The sequence below is a fragment of the Xenopus tropicalis genome, chromosome 3 (genome assembly GCF_000004195.4).
Source record: "Xenopus tropicalis strain Nigerian chromosome 3, UCB_Xtro_10.0, whole genome shotgun sequence".
Lineage (NCBI taxonomy): Eukaryota > Metazoa > Chordata > Amphibia > Anura > Pipidae > Xenopus > Xenopus tropicalis.
Genome location: NC_030679.2, coordinates 63,526,722 through 63,540,033, shown reverse-complemented (window position 1 = coordinate 63,540,033; position 13,312 = coordinate 63,526,722).

The window sequence follows — 13,312 nt, the reverse complement described above, 5'->3', positions numbered from 1 at the left end:
ATCCCTGCCCCATACTTCCATCCTTAGATGGTGGTATTCCTGTAGTTACAGCACATACCTTAGCCTGTATCATGTGTACTGTACAAATGCATTTGCCAGCTGAATGGCTTCATGGAGAAGTGTCCAAGGCCAGCAAAAGCTCCTGTGCCGGCGAAGCTCCCAAGCCAGCATAAGCTCCCAAGCCAGCATAAGCTCCCAAGCCAGCATAAGCTTCCAAGTCAGCAGAAGCTCCCAAGCCAGCAGAAGCTTCCAAGCCAGCAGAAGCTCCCAAGCCAGCAGAAGCTTCCAAGCCAGCAGAAGCTCCCGCCGCATCTCCTCCCCAGGAACAACCAGCTCCTGCAGTACCACCCCGGGACCATAGGAATATTTTGCCATGCTGGTCCAGCAGGTCCACGGGCTAAGACAGGAAGTCAACGGACTGAGGCAGGAAATAGGGGAAATTAGGAGGATTATTCTCAGCATGAGGGGCAGTCTTACTCCTCCTCTTCCTGTATAAATTGTTATTCTTATTCTTCTTGTTATCATTATTCTTTGAGCTAAGTACTATTGTGCCATTTTTTATTTTTATATTAAAATTGTCGAAAATCACAGACATGTTTTAAAAAATTGGCAAGCAGTTGTAGCATAGTGAAGGTCCTCTAACAGTGTAAGGCATGTGTGTAGTATAAGAGCAAAAAATGCATGCATTTTCAGTATCCCATTAACTCCAACACAATAAGGTGAATTTTGACCCTGGTTTGTGAACTTTCACACCAAGTGAAAGGTGGCAGATTAGCTCAGTCACTCATCACAACAGTCAACAAGAGTTCAAAATGAAAGGAAAATAATTTATTGGTAGCCCAAAAGCAGAAAAAAAAGGGTTCAACAAAAAAAAAAAAAATGGCAACAGAAACAAGTGCCCGCGTCAAATAAATCTGCACAACAAAAAAAACTTGCACTACAAAAAAGTAATAGCCTGTAACCCTTTCCCTGCCAAGCACGTAGCTCATACATGCTGGCATAAAAAGATGTTAAACGCAGAGCATGTAGGAGCTACATTTTCTTTATCTTGCACTCGCTCTCTGTGTTCCCTGCTTAATCCCAGTGCAGAGAACGAGCGCAAGCACTCAAAAAGTGAATGAAGTATAATATAAAGTTAAAAATTTATTTATTTAGGACAAGGAAAGGCCTACCGCATTTCCTGCCTGTTGGGGCACTTATATAGGCTCACTAGAGACTCATAGGCTCACTAGAGCAACCCCAACTGCCAAGCATGCCACATGCAAAGTTTGTAGAGATCTAACTTGTTTTACCTGCAGGAGATGGTGCGCCTTCCCTAAGATGGCTGTTGATTACTGACTGGCGCAGTGTGGTCATAATTGCTCTGCTCCCATTCAGAGCTGGAAGGAAGAACTCCTAGGAGAGAAGGAAGTAGGAAGTGGAGTGATAACTGGATGAAGTGTGCTTTCTGGTGTGGAAAGCTGTGGACTGCAGGTTGTTTACTAACTCATGCTACCTATGGAGTTTATCTAATAAGTTAGTGTTTCATATCTGAACTTATTCCTTTGCTAATGCATAGACTGTTACATTGCATCTGTTGTGAATTCATTTGTGTACTATTAAATCTCAATAAGAATGGTTGTGACGCACAGATCCATATTGAACGGATGCACTAGAGCTACATTCAAAGCACATTCTGTTCTCTCATAATGAGCAGGGCTCAGATCTGCTGTTGCTTAACAGGAACACCATTTCACACACTACTGTAAATATATATTACTTCCAGGGCTACACAGGCAAAGGGTCATAGTCGAAGCCAGAAGGCATGTAAACCAATAGCTGTTGCCCTACCAATGACTGCCGTAAATCAAATGGCCACAGTAAGGGTCAGCCACCATATCTGCCAAGGGTTATGGAAAGGACTACAGAAAAAACACATCTATCTATACTGAGATGGAAGGGATGCTGAAGTTTAGTTCTATTTGAGGGTCTCCAAAGCAGTAATGGCTCCAATAAAAAAACATATATAGATATATGTGTCTAACTAATATAAAGGCCAAAACTCCCACTTTATGAAAATTGACTATATATACCTATAAACAGGACCAGCACACCATTATACAGCAATTCTTCTATTTATTCATTCACCATGCGTTTCAACCTTTTGCGTTTCCAACCTATAAAAACCGGGACTGTCCCGCGGAAAGTGGGGGTATGCCTGAGGGAGGGGGCTGAGTGAGTTAGAAGAGGTGAAGGAATCCAAAGCGATTAAGGGGATGCTGTATCCTTACTATTAACCTCTGAACAAAAGGAATGGCAGGTATTTTTTAAAAGGCTCTGTTCACTGATTAAATTTTTTGTGAGGGGTTTACATGTCCTTTAATGCATTCCCCTTTATAACAAACACATTTTCATCAACCATCATTGTATAATATTCCTGCTGATGTGCTTGAGGACATCTGTGCATGTTTTTTTAGCATTGGATGAATCCAGTCTTAATCTCACACCAAATGAAAAAGCCACAAATGAAAAAGCCACCTAATGAATAGTTAAAATAATAGTAATACATAATTATGATTCCTTGCATGTTGAGGAGAGGTAATATATTTCAGATTCTGGGAAATGGGATAATGCCTACTAATACACAGCAACCAACACTCTGGAAATCACAGAGCACTGAAGCAAAATCAAATTATAAAGTTACTGTTCTTATATTCATAGCATCATGGAAGCAAACCCAGCTCTGCCTGTATTTTTAGTGAAGTGATATGTGCACAAAATAATTTATTTCTGTCAAAGCACATTAAGTTAATGCTCTCTGGAGAGGAAATGCAGGGCTAACCAAGCACTGTAATGGTATGGGGTTTTCTATGCTTTTTCTTCTTTGTGTGCAATTAATTAAAAAGGCCTTTGCCTAGATGCAGTGAAATGAGTAGTAAAAAGAGCTATTATCTTCTTTGAAAGTGTCTCAGGGCAATCTGTATCTTATACAGAACCTAGTGACAGGGAAGGTTTGGGCGCAGCAAATAAAACACCACCTTTAAGTAAGTCTTAAATTCAAATTCACAAAATAATACCAGTTTAATGAACAATATTACTCTGGAAAATGTCATTACTCCATAAGCCTTTTAGGATGCAGCAGGAAGTTAACAGTGGGGGGATGGCAGAAATAATCAGCAAAATGTATGTGGGACAAGTTATTCTGGCACATTTTTTCATGTTTTTCAAAAAAAGAACAATGAAGATAATAACACAGTATTTAGATGTTAGTAGAGTGTTAACCACACGGAAAGGTGGCTGCTCACAGACCTAATGTTTGCTTGAAATCACTTGATTTGTCAAAAACAATTCAAGCAGAAGTGTTTTGAGCATGTCAGAAACATCAGTAATCTTTGAGGGATTTACTTGAAGTCTTTCAACCAGCCAGACAGAGAAAGGGTGTAATTAATATCCTATCACTATCATTAGGGTCTGTGCACAAATTAAGATCTTCTATAATAACTGTAACAATATTATGAGTTGTGATGTCTTATCAGCATGTAGGGAGAACCGGGGTAATAACTTCTTAAAGGGACAGCGCCCTTACCTGTACTCGATAGGCCACACCAAAATCAAGGGAAGAACTCCAAGAAGTATGCAACAAAAATCACTTTAATCACTCGTCTTGTTGGGAGTCACAGCATGCAGGTAGAATCACAATTGCATACAGGCTTTCTTCCATAATTCAATACACATGTACCATGCCCGTGTCCAAAAGACATCAGCCTTACCAGGGGTAGCTACCTTTGGCTCTTCACCTCTGTCCCCAGTCTCTATGGGATCTCCTGTCCCCACCTGGCTCAGCAATCCGGCACTCCCTGCGGTGCCCCTTTGCTATTCCACCAGGCCTTTTACTGGCAGACTCTTAGCCCGAAGCTCAACAAGCCCTCTTCTAGCCTATCCCTATTCTGTGTATGATCAACTGGAAACACTTTTTCCCTCTACTCTCCTTGGTGGGGCAATAGGCGGCCCATACTACATAACCCTGACTCAGACACCTAGTGCCTGCTCCACTTTCAGCTGTATGTATGTATGGATATCTTTATTTATAAAGCGCTACTTATATACACAGCGCTGTACAGTAGAATACATTAATACAAACAGGGGGTTAAAGATAATGGATAAATACAAAGTACAACAATACAAATAAATACAGTATAGGTACAGTTGCAATAAGAGTCATAAACACAAGATGAAGGAGGTCCCTGCCCCGTAGAGCTTACAAGCTGCCCTGTTCTATCCTTTCCTTACCCTATAGGTGGTTATTCTTTTCCTCCAGCTGGCCTCTTCGGTGTTCTCTCATAAAGACCCTTAATTCTGGGTGTGGTCCCCTATTTATACATTCTACCCCACACTGCCTCTAGTGGCCATACATTTTTAGTAGGTAAAAACAAAATTCTACTGCCACCTAGTGGACAAACAAAGTCACAACATTTTACCCCATTCCCACATACATATTAACACACAATTTACACCTTCTTACAAGCATATACAAGCTTACTATACATAACAAAAAGGAATCTGGTCAGTGTCTCTCTCTTTCGGTATCTATCTATCTATCTATCTATCTATCTATCTATCTATCTGTCTATCCATGAAACATTTTCTAAACAGTATTCTAAACAGGCCTGAGGTTACTCATGTTGACTGTTTTTTCCTAAAAGTTCTGTTTCTCTACATAAATCTTACTGAAGATCCTGAACCCAACTGTCTGGCAGCCCGACTGTAGCTTCTCAATCTGTCAAAAGGACTACGTCATAAACTGGGAGGATTCAGCTTGCCATTTGCTTCAAAGAGCTCCCCCTCCCTCCCTCACATAGCATTGCATGGCGTTGTGAACTAGATAGCAGGCAGGCTTGATCTTTCCATTGCCTGCCTGCTTCAAAGGGCTGTGCTTCCCCTCTCGGCTCTTCCCACAAAGAATTATATAGCAGGCCAGCTTAAAGGACCAGTAACACAAATTTTTTACATTAAACCTATGCCTTCTATACACTTTTATTAGCATATTTAAAATACAGAAATGTTAATAGCATAAGTAGATTTTAAATAAGGACCATTACCAGGTATTCTCAGGGCTCAGGCTGCAGCACTTTGTTTGACACACTTCCGGGCAGCTTCCCCCTCTTCACCCTCCCTCTCACCGTACAATATCAGCATGCAGGTATTTTTTGTGCAAGAAACATCAAGCAGGCATCTTTATGACATCTGAGCCAGCAATATGGTGATGTTGATGTTGGAATACAGCATTACACAACAAAATGCAGAAGAATTAAGCATCATCCTACAAAGTTACATAAGTAATTAGGTACAGGAAAGTGCAATCTTTAACATGGTTAAAAGTTTGTGGAAATGGTTTCTCTGCCATTTTAATTGGGTTAAAAAAGACAAAAGTCTATTCATTTCAACCCCTGCAAACTAATTGTACTTTGACATGATGGCTCATTATAACTGTTAAAAATATTATTATTATTATGCAACATGTTGCATTCCACCTGTGTTCGGAGCTTACATGAGCCAGCATCAGTACAGCACAATAGGGAAGAAAGGGCTGGATTTGCCCTGCTTTACCTTGAGATGGAATGCAGGAGAACTCCAGCGCATGGGAAAGCAGGGCAAAACGCCCATCTGTACTAGACCTAAATCAGGCTCACAACCCAAGTCCGCAATGCGGCAATTCTAACCACTAACACATTGTTCTGTCAATTATGCTCTTCCCTGTTTCCAAGTTTTTCAAATCATTCAGCTTTTGAAGTGTCATGTTATCCTTACTTGCAGTTGTACCTGTAGAGGGATATAATTAATTTGCTTTTAGTGACTTCCTGAATATATTCAATGGCTCTTACCAGTCTCAGTTGAAGATATGAGACACAATATTAACATTTTAAATGGAATTTTAATCTGGAATATTTAAATTGTATGATTAGTAGTTAAGCGTCATTCTTCACCTTTCTCTATATCTTTTCGTTTTATCAGTACTTGCAGCCAATCTTTTGTGCCACATGATACAACATCTTGGCTTTCTTTATGTTCTTTCAGAAGGAGCATTGATCTGTAACTCATATTGTGGCAAATGCTATACAAAGGACTAATTGACAACAGTGTCTTCTTAACTCTTTTTAAAAAGGTTAAACATGCACAGCTGTGTTCGTTTTCCAGAAAATTATCTTCAAGAAGCAGCATGGTTTTAATAAGAATGTGTTCTCTACTGTGCTGAGCCTAACTAGATATGCCAATAATAACATGCTGCATGACTCTCATGTGACAGTTTGTCCATTACCTGCTCAACTAATGAAGGCTAATCTATTCTTTAATGAAAGGAAAAAAGATCATGCTGTGTAAACTGCGAAACTTGAGCATGGATGTAAAAGTACCTTGTACAGAAGAGAAATTATGAAAGAGGTTGTTGTACAGTTTGTAATATTTTAGCATTTTCCAAACATCCTAACACTGCACATGTATTGCTTTTTGTATAGTACTTTATCAGCTGTAAAAAAATAAAAAAACATAATGTAACACTATTTTGGCTATATGGAGACCAAAACCAGGCTAGTAGTAGAGCAAGGGTTACATTGGACTCCCATGCATCAGGATGGGCCTCTGCTATGTGGGAGAGACTACTGGAGGATGCTGTTACCTCCCACTGCCACTGTGTATCAGATGATGTATTAGAAAGATGATGGACGCCAGGAGCTCTTGCAAAACCAAAGGAAGTGTTTATTTGTCCAAGACAAAGGTATCAATGCAGACATATCAATACTCACTCGGATGAGGTAAACAGGCTTGCAGTAATATGATTGATGTTAAAGCAGATTAAGCAATAGAAGTATGGTGCCTTCCGGTTTATCCCTTCTCATCAAGAGGTTGGGCAGGGTAAGACAGCCAACAGAGTGACAGGAGGCAAGCTCAACGGTTCATCCCTTCTCTTGGTAGAGGTAAGGGCAGGGTTAATTGCTGGCCTATGCCCCGGGCACTTCTGTGTCCCTAATTTAAGGCAAGTAAGCCTGTTAGGAGACTACTCCTTTACTCTCTCTCCTGGATGGAGCTAATGAGCTGCTCTTTTTATATTAGTCTGACTGACTCACTTTCCTAGAAAGTGCTATGATGTTAGTTAACCTGTTCTTACTTTACCTCATTCACGGGGCCCTGTGCCCGACTTTCTTAGATGGTATGGCTTTACTGGGGCCTGTTTGTGCACCCAGGCTCAATGGAGTGGTGCATCAGGTAGCAGACCGGCAGCCAAAGAGGAAGCCACACCCTCTTGCTAGACACTATATCAGTCTGCAGGGGGCGTGTACTACCTTATTAGCCAATAAAGTATAAGGCATAGTGCCAACTAATTACATGGGATTCTACCCAGTAACAATAATATAAAGGGATAGTAGGGGATTAAAGCCATAGGAGTGCTAAACCCTATGGGTCCCTACAATAAATTTACATGTAATGACAAGAAAACTCTTGCAACAATGGCCTCAAACATTACATGCAGTATTACCTTGCATTGTGTAAACAATAACAGAAATGGGAAAACATTTAGTAATGATAAAATGAAGAATGGATAGAAACACTGGTTCAATATCACACCTCTGCAAATACGTTAGTTATGAGGCAGAATAGAAAACATGCACATACATTGTGCATCCACAACATGCTACTTGATTGGCATATGGAAATCAGTGACCTTGATGGGAGTTGAGTATACAGTAAATACAGTCAAAAAATGTCCTTGCTAGATACAAGGACTGACGGTACTTTCACAGTTTTTTTCAGGCCTATGCAAGTGGAACACAGGTGGAAAGCAACTTGACGCATTCCACCTGCATTTCAGCACATACCGTACATGTGTCTAAAGGAGTACAGAGATATCTGAAAGAAAGGGCTGCGATTCTTTCTGTGTTCCTCTGTGGTGGAATGCAGGAGAGATCCACTGCAGAGGAACACAGGTTACAATGCCCATAAGAAAAATCCCTTATAGTGGGTAAAAGACAAGGACAGATTTACAGTACCTCTTTTATAACAGGATAATAAAATAGGAATTACAAGTGCAAAGAGGTAGAATGCAAAATCTGAGCCTCCATTTACACTATATACCGACCCTAGCAACTAGTGGCAACCAGCTCAAATGTTTCACTTCAACCTGCACTAGTAAATAGTGTGCGACTGCATGCTAGTGAACTCTGGGAATACTGCCAGCCTGGTCTCAACTGAGTGGGTCAAGGGAATAAAATGCTAATGCCATTACTGACAGACCATGCATTAGTAGCCTGTATATTACCATTATGACAATAAAAATGTGCACCACAACTTGAGTGTGATTCACAATCACAAAAAGCATCCACAAGTTTGCACCCATATCATGCCCACAAGCTTTGGTGGATACTACTTTGGCTCCTGCATCAATTCTGGAGTTCTGGAGGAAAAAAAAATGCTGCATGGTGAATAAAAATAATTTGCATCTGATTAATGCACTTTACACTTGCTCCTTTAATGAAACCTATGTCTGATGCCACCAATCAATCCTAAAAAGAGAAATACCTGGTTTAAAAAGGAAGATCACATGGCATGTTGTCTGTGCTGTTTGTTGTGCATCCCCAAGACATTTCCTTCCTAACCATCTCAATACTTGCATCTGGATAATCCACATAGAACCAACAATGAGTTTTAATACAAACATCTATATGGAGGAATACCAAGAAATAAAAGCAGACTGGTGTAATCGGTGGGGAGCAGCTTGACATGAATCAGAAAACACTATTCAGGCAGTCTGTTTAGTCAGTGGATCCAAAACATCTGTTTAAAAATAATTAGGGCAGCAATGTCTTATTAAAGAACAGTAATCTTCTTTATGACATAAAATCTCACTTCTTTAGGAAAACACCACATCTCCGCAAATTGGTATTTTTAAGGCAACATAATACTTGTAGCTGTAATAGTTTATCTGTGTTGGATACAAAATTACCCAATGGCACATACTACTGAAAAACTATATATTTTTATGATAGTCTATTTAGATGAGCAAGGTGTTACATATGAGCTCTTTTATGTAATATATTTTCATAGAGACCTGCATTGTTTGGAGATAGAGATTTCATTTAATAACAGTGGAACAAGCTAAGTAAGGGAAGCTAAGGAGGTTTGCTTAGGAGTTAAATGATCCTGGTGCCAGAAGGGTAAAGCCTATATTTCATTGTAAATTTAACATGTGGTGGGACTTGAAGATGCACCAGTGGGCCTGAGGGAGAGTGGGTTTACTATTACACTACTGGGTGCAGCTATGCACCAGCCTGATAAGTTCCCATTTGTTTTAATCTCAGCAGATATGGGGCCCGATTCACTAAAGTCCGAAATAAGGAGTGCTATTTATAGCATGCGTTAAAAATCTTATCACTTCTTATTTTTCGCTCGATTCACTAAAAGGACACTTGTCATAATTAAGAAGCGATGTTCTTGGCGTTATTTATCTTACAATGACATATTTTAATGAAAAAAACTATGCGATAAGCGTTATAGGGGCTGATTCACTAAAGGTCAATAACGCTTATCGCATAGTTTTTTTCATTAAAAAGCATGCGATAATTAAGTACCGATTCATTAAAGTCATTTCGCATGTGTTAATCCACATATCGCATGCACAAAAAAAACCATTGCGTTAATTAGCGAATAGAAATAGTACTAACGCATGATTCACAAACACATATGAAGCGTTAAACGTGCAAAATATCGTGTTAATCTGTGAGAATATTAACCCTACTTGGGGCAGGCGGTACTTAAAGAAAATTGCGGTTCGTGAGCTTTTGGCAACACAACATGGAATTTGCAGTCGTATTTTTTCAAGTATATGTTGGCCCTAGAGTGATGCATCCTCCAGTTTTCAGGGAAATGGTGGTTTTCAGAAAGTAATGGTTACGTGCGTAATATATTGCGCTCTGCAAGTGTCCTTTTAGTGAATCGAGTGAAAAATAAGAAGTGAAAAGATTTTTAACGCATGCTATAAATAGCACTCCTTATTTCGGACTTTAGTGAATCGGGCCCATGATGTGAAAGAATTGACAGAATATTCTCAATTAGAAAGATTCTAATTTTCCAAATTAGGAAATCTGGATGCGGGTGAAATGTAAGAACAGTTTATTATTTAGTTGCTATAGTACCTGCCTAAGAAGCACAGCTTCCTACCTAATAATTAATTTAATTGAAAGGTTTGCATAGCATGCTAACATACCTGGCCTGCCTTGCAAGGTAGAACTAAGATTATATCTTTTTTCTTATATCTCCTTACTGTTAGAACAGAATGCATAGCTGTGACATTATTTTGACAGGTGCCATCAATAATACACAGCCAGCGTCAAAAGAATTTAGATATAATAAAATCATAAAAAAGGAAGGAAATACAGTAACAAGATTTGAAACCATAACCTTGAGTGATAGATCCAGTTCTACTAGAAGTCTTACAGCCTCAGTGTAATGTATAAAAACTGCTGTACTTTGTTTTAGCATGGATCAATAACACTGAGGCAGCCATGACACAGTATACATAGAATACAAAGGATGAAAGGTCTAATTTTAGGGCCCAAGAAAGCAGCTGGGACAAAACAACAACAACAATGGATGATGTATTTTGTAGGAACTTATGTGTCAATCTGCTCCTTTTCTAAATCAGTTTAGAAAGCAAGTCGACTTGCCTCCAAAGTACCTTTAATTTGGGATTAGTATTATTTGGTTATGATATAAACTAGGACACTAAGGAGCAGTAAACTATAGCAATCAATCAGCACAAAGCATTTACCGGTCACCTGTTTAAAAGCAAACATCAAACATCTGGTTGCTATCAGTTATCCCACCTGGGCAAACTTAGGGGTTAGGGTGCCCTAACTTAGGGGTTTGGGCACTGCCACTGGTTTAAAGATATCAGGTGAAAAGTTAAATACTTGTATATTTGAAGTCAACTAAATGTTATGTAACACCTATTTGGCTATAAAATGGCCAACCCAGGCTAGTAGCGTGCTGTAGAGCATGTGTTACATGCGACCTTAATGCACAGGAGTGGGCCTCCGCTACGTGGGAGGTATATAATGGAGCTGAGGGGTTGTTGAACTACAACTAGCTGAAGTAGTGTGGTGCAATAGAGATAAATGGACGCCAGAGGATTCTTATGAATGAACTGGATAATACTTTATTTGTCCAAGACAAAGGTAATCAGGGTATTTCGATACTCACTTAATAGATGGTACACAGTATGCAGTTATACAATTGATGGTAAAGATGGATTAATAGCAGAAGTATGATGCTCCCCTTTGTATCCCTTCTCATCAAGAGGATTGGGCAGGTAGAACAACAACAGTGTGATAGGTAGGAAAGCTCACCGGCATAGTCCCATGCTCTTTTGGAGGTTAGGGCAAGGCATATTTGCTAACCTATTTCCCTAGCACTTCTGTGTCCCTAATCTAAGGCCAGTAATGCCTGTTAGGAAGACTACTCCTTTGCTATTATCCTGGATGGAGCAAATGGCTGCTCTTTCTGTATAATTCTGTCTGAACTCACCACTCCTAGAGGGTGCTATGAAATATGCTGCTATACTGTCTTCTCCTCATTCACGGGGCCCTGTCCCCGACTTAATTGGGATGGATAGTGGCTTACTGGGCCGGATCAGAACCCAGGCTCAATGGAGCTCTGCTTCAGGTAGCAGATCAGCAGCCAAAGAGGAAAACACTTCCTTGTGCAAGACACTATATAGTCTGCCAAGGGGAGTGGTTAAATGAGCTAAACCTGTAAGGGATAGCTTAAGAAACTGTAACCTGAGTATAGAGGGGTCTGCCCTATAACAGTACAGATAAGGAAAAGTAGGGAAGTAAAGCCATAGGGAGCTTAACCCTATGGGTCCCTACAGTTATATCATTAAATTTATTATAATGTATAAAGAGATTTGGTTTTGACAATTGCAGACCAGTTTCATATTCTAATTTATGTAGAATATTTCAAAAAAATTTGACATCAAGTAAATGTTATGTTATTTAAATTAATTATAATGTACTTTTTAAGAACAACTCATTATTGGTTGTAAATTGTGGGGCAAAAAGGACTTTGGGCTTTTTCAAGTGTCAAACTGATCACATAAATTGAATAATGTTGAATAATGATTAAAAAGACTGCCTTTGATTTAATTTTAAATTTTAGTTACATAGGTTGAAAAAAGACCAGAGTCCATCAAGTTCAATCCTTCCAAGGAGACCCAGCACCCACAAACCTATACCGACGTATCTATACACTCACATACATAAACTATACATACAAACAACAATTCTAAGGGGTATATTTATCATGCTGTGTAAAAAGTGGAGTGAAACATTACTGGTGATGTTGCCCAGGGCAACCAATGAGCAATTAGATTTCAACAGTTAGAAAATGAAAGCAAAGCATCTGATTGGCTGCTATGAGCAACATCACCGGTGATGTTTTACTCCACTTTTTACACAGCATGATAAGAACTCATCCAGGCCCCTCTAAAAAGTATTGAATGTGACAGTCTAACCTCATAATTTAAATATTCCATCCCCTTTACCAGTTTAGTTGCAGTCTCTGCACTCTCTCCAGCTCATTAATATCCTTCTTAAGGACTGGAGCCCAAAACTGCACTGCATACTCAAGGTGAGGCCTTACCAGGGACCTATAAAGGGGCAAAATTATGTTCTCATCCCTTGAGTCAATGCCCTTTTTTATACAAGACAGCACTTTATTTGCTTTAGTAGCCACAGAATGACACTGCCTGGAATTAGACAACTTGTTATCTACAAAAATCCCCAGATCCTTCTCCATTAAGGATACCACCAATACACTACCATTCAGTAGATAGTTCGCGTTTATATTATTCCTACCAAAATGCATAACTTTGCACTTATCAACATTGAACCTCATTTTCCAGTTTGCTGCCCAGTTTTCCAATTTTGTCAAATCGCTCTGCAAAGCGGCAGCATCCTGCATGGAACTTATAGTTTTGCACAATTTAGTGTCATCAGCAAAAATAGAAACAGTACTCTCTATGCCCACCTCCAGGTCATTAATAAACAAGTTAAAAAAGATATTGTATCAATAAATGTAACTGATGGACTGAAGGAGTCTTCTTGATCATTTAAAATGAGTTACACATGCTCTAGTAGTTTCATTCTCTGTTTGCTTACAGTAATGGCACACAAATAATATACTAATAGATTTGATATGAGATACAGAAAAAAATGATGACATAGATTTCTGTTTCTTAATTGAAAATGCCCCGGTGTTCTCTGTTATAGCTGTGAGTAAACAG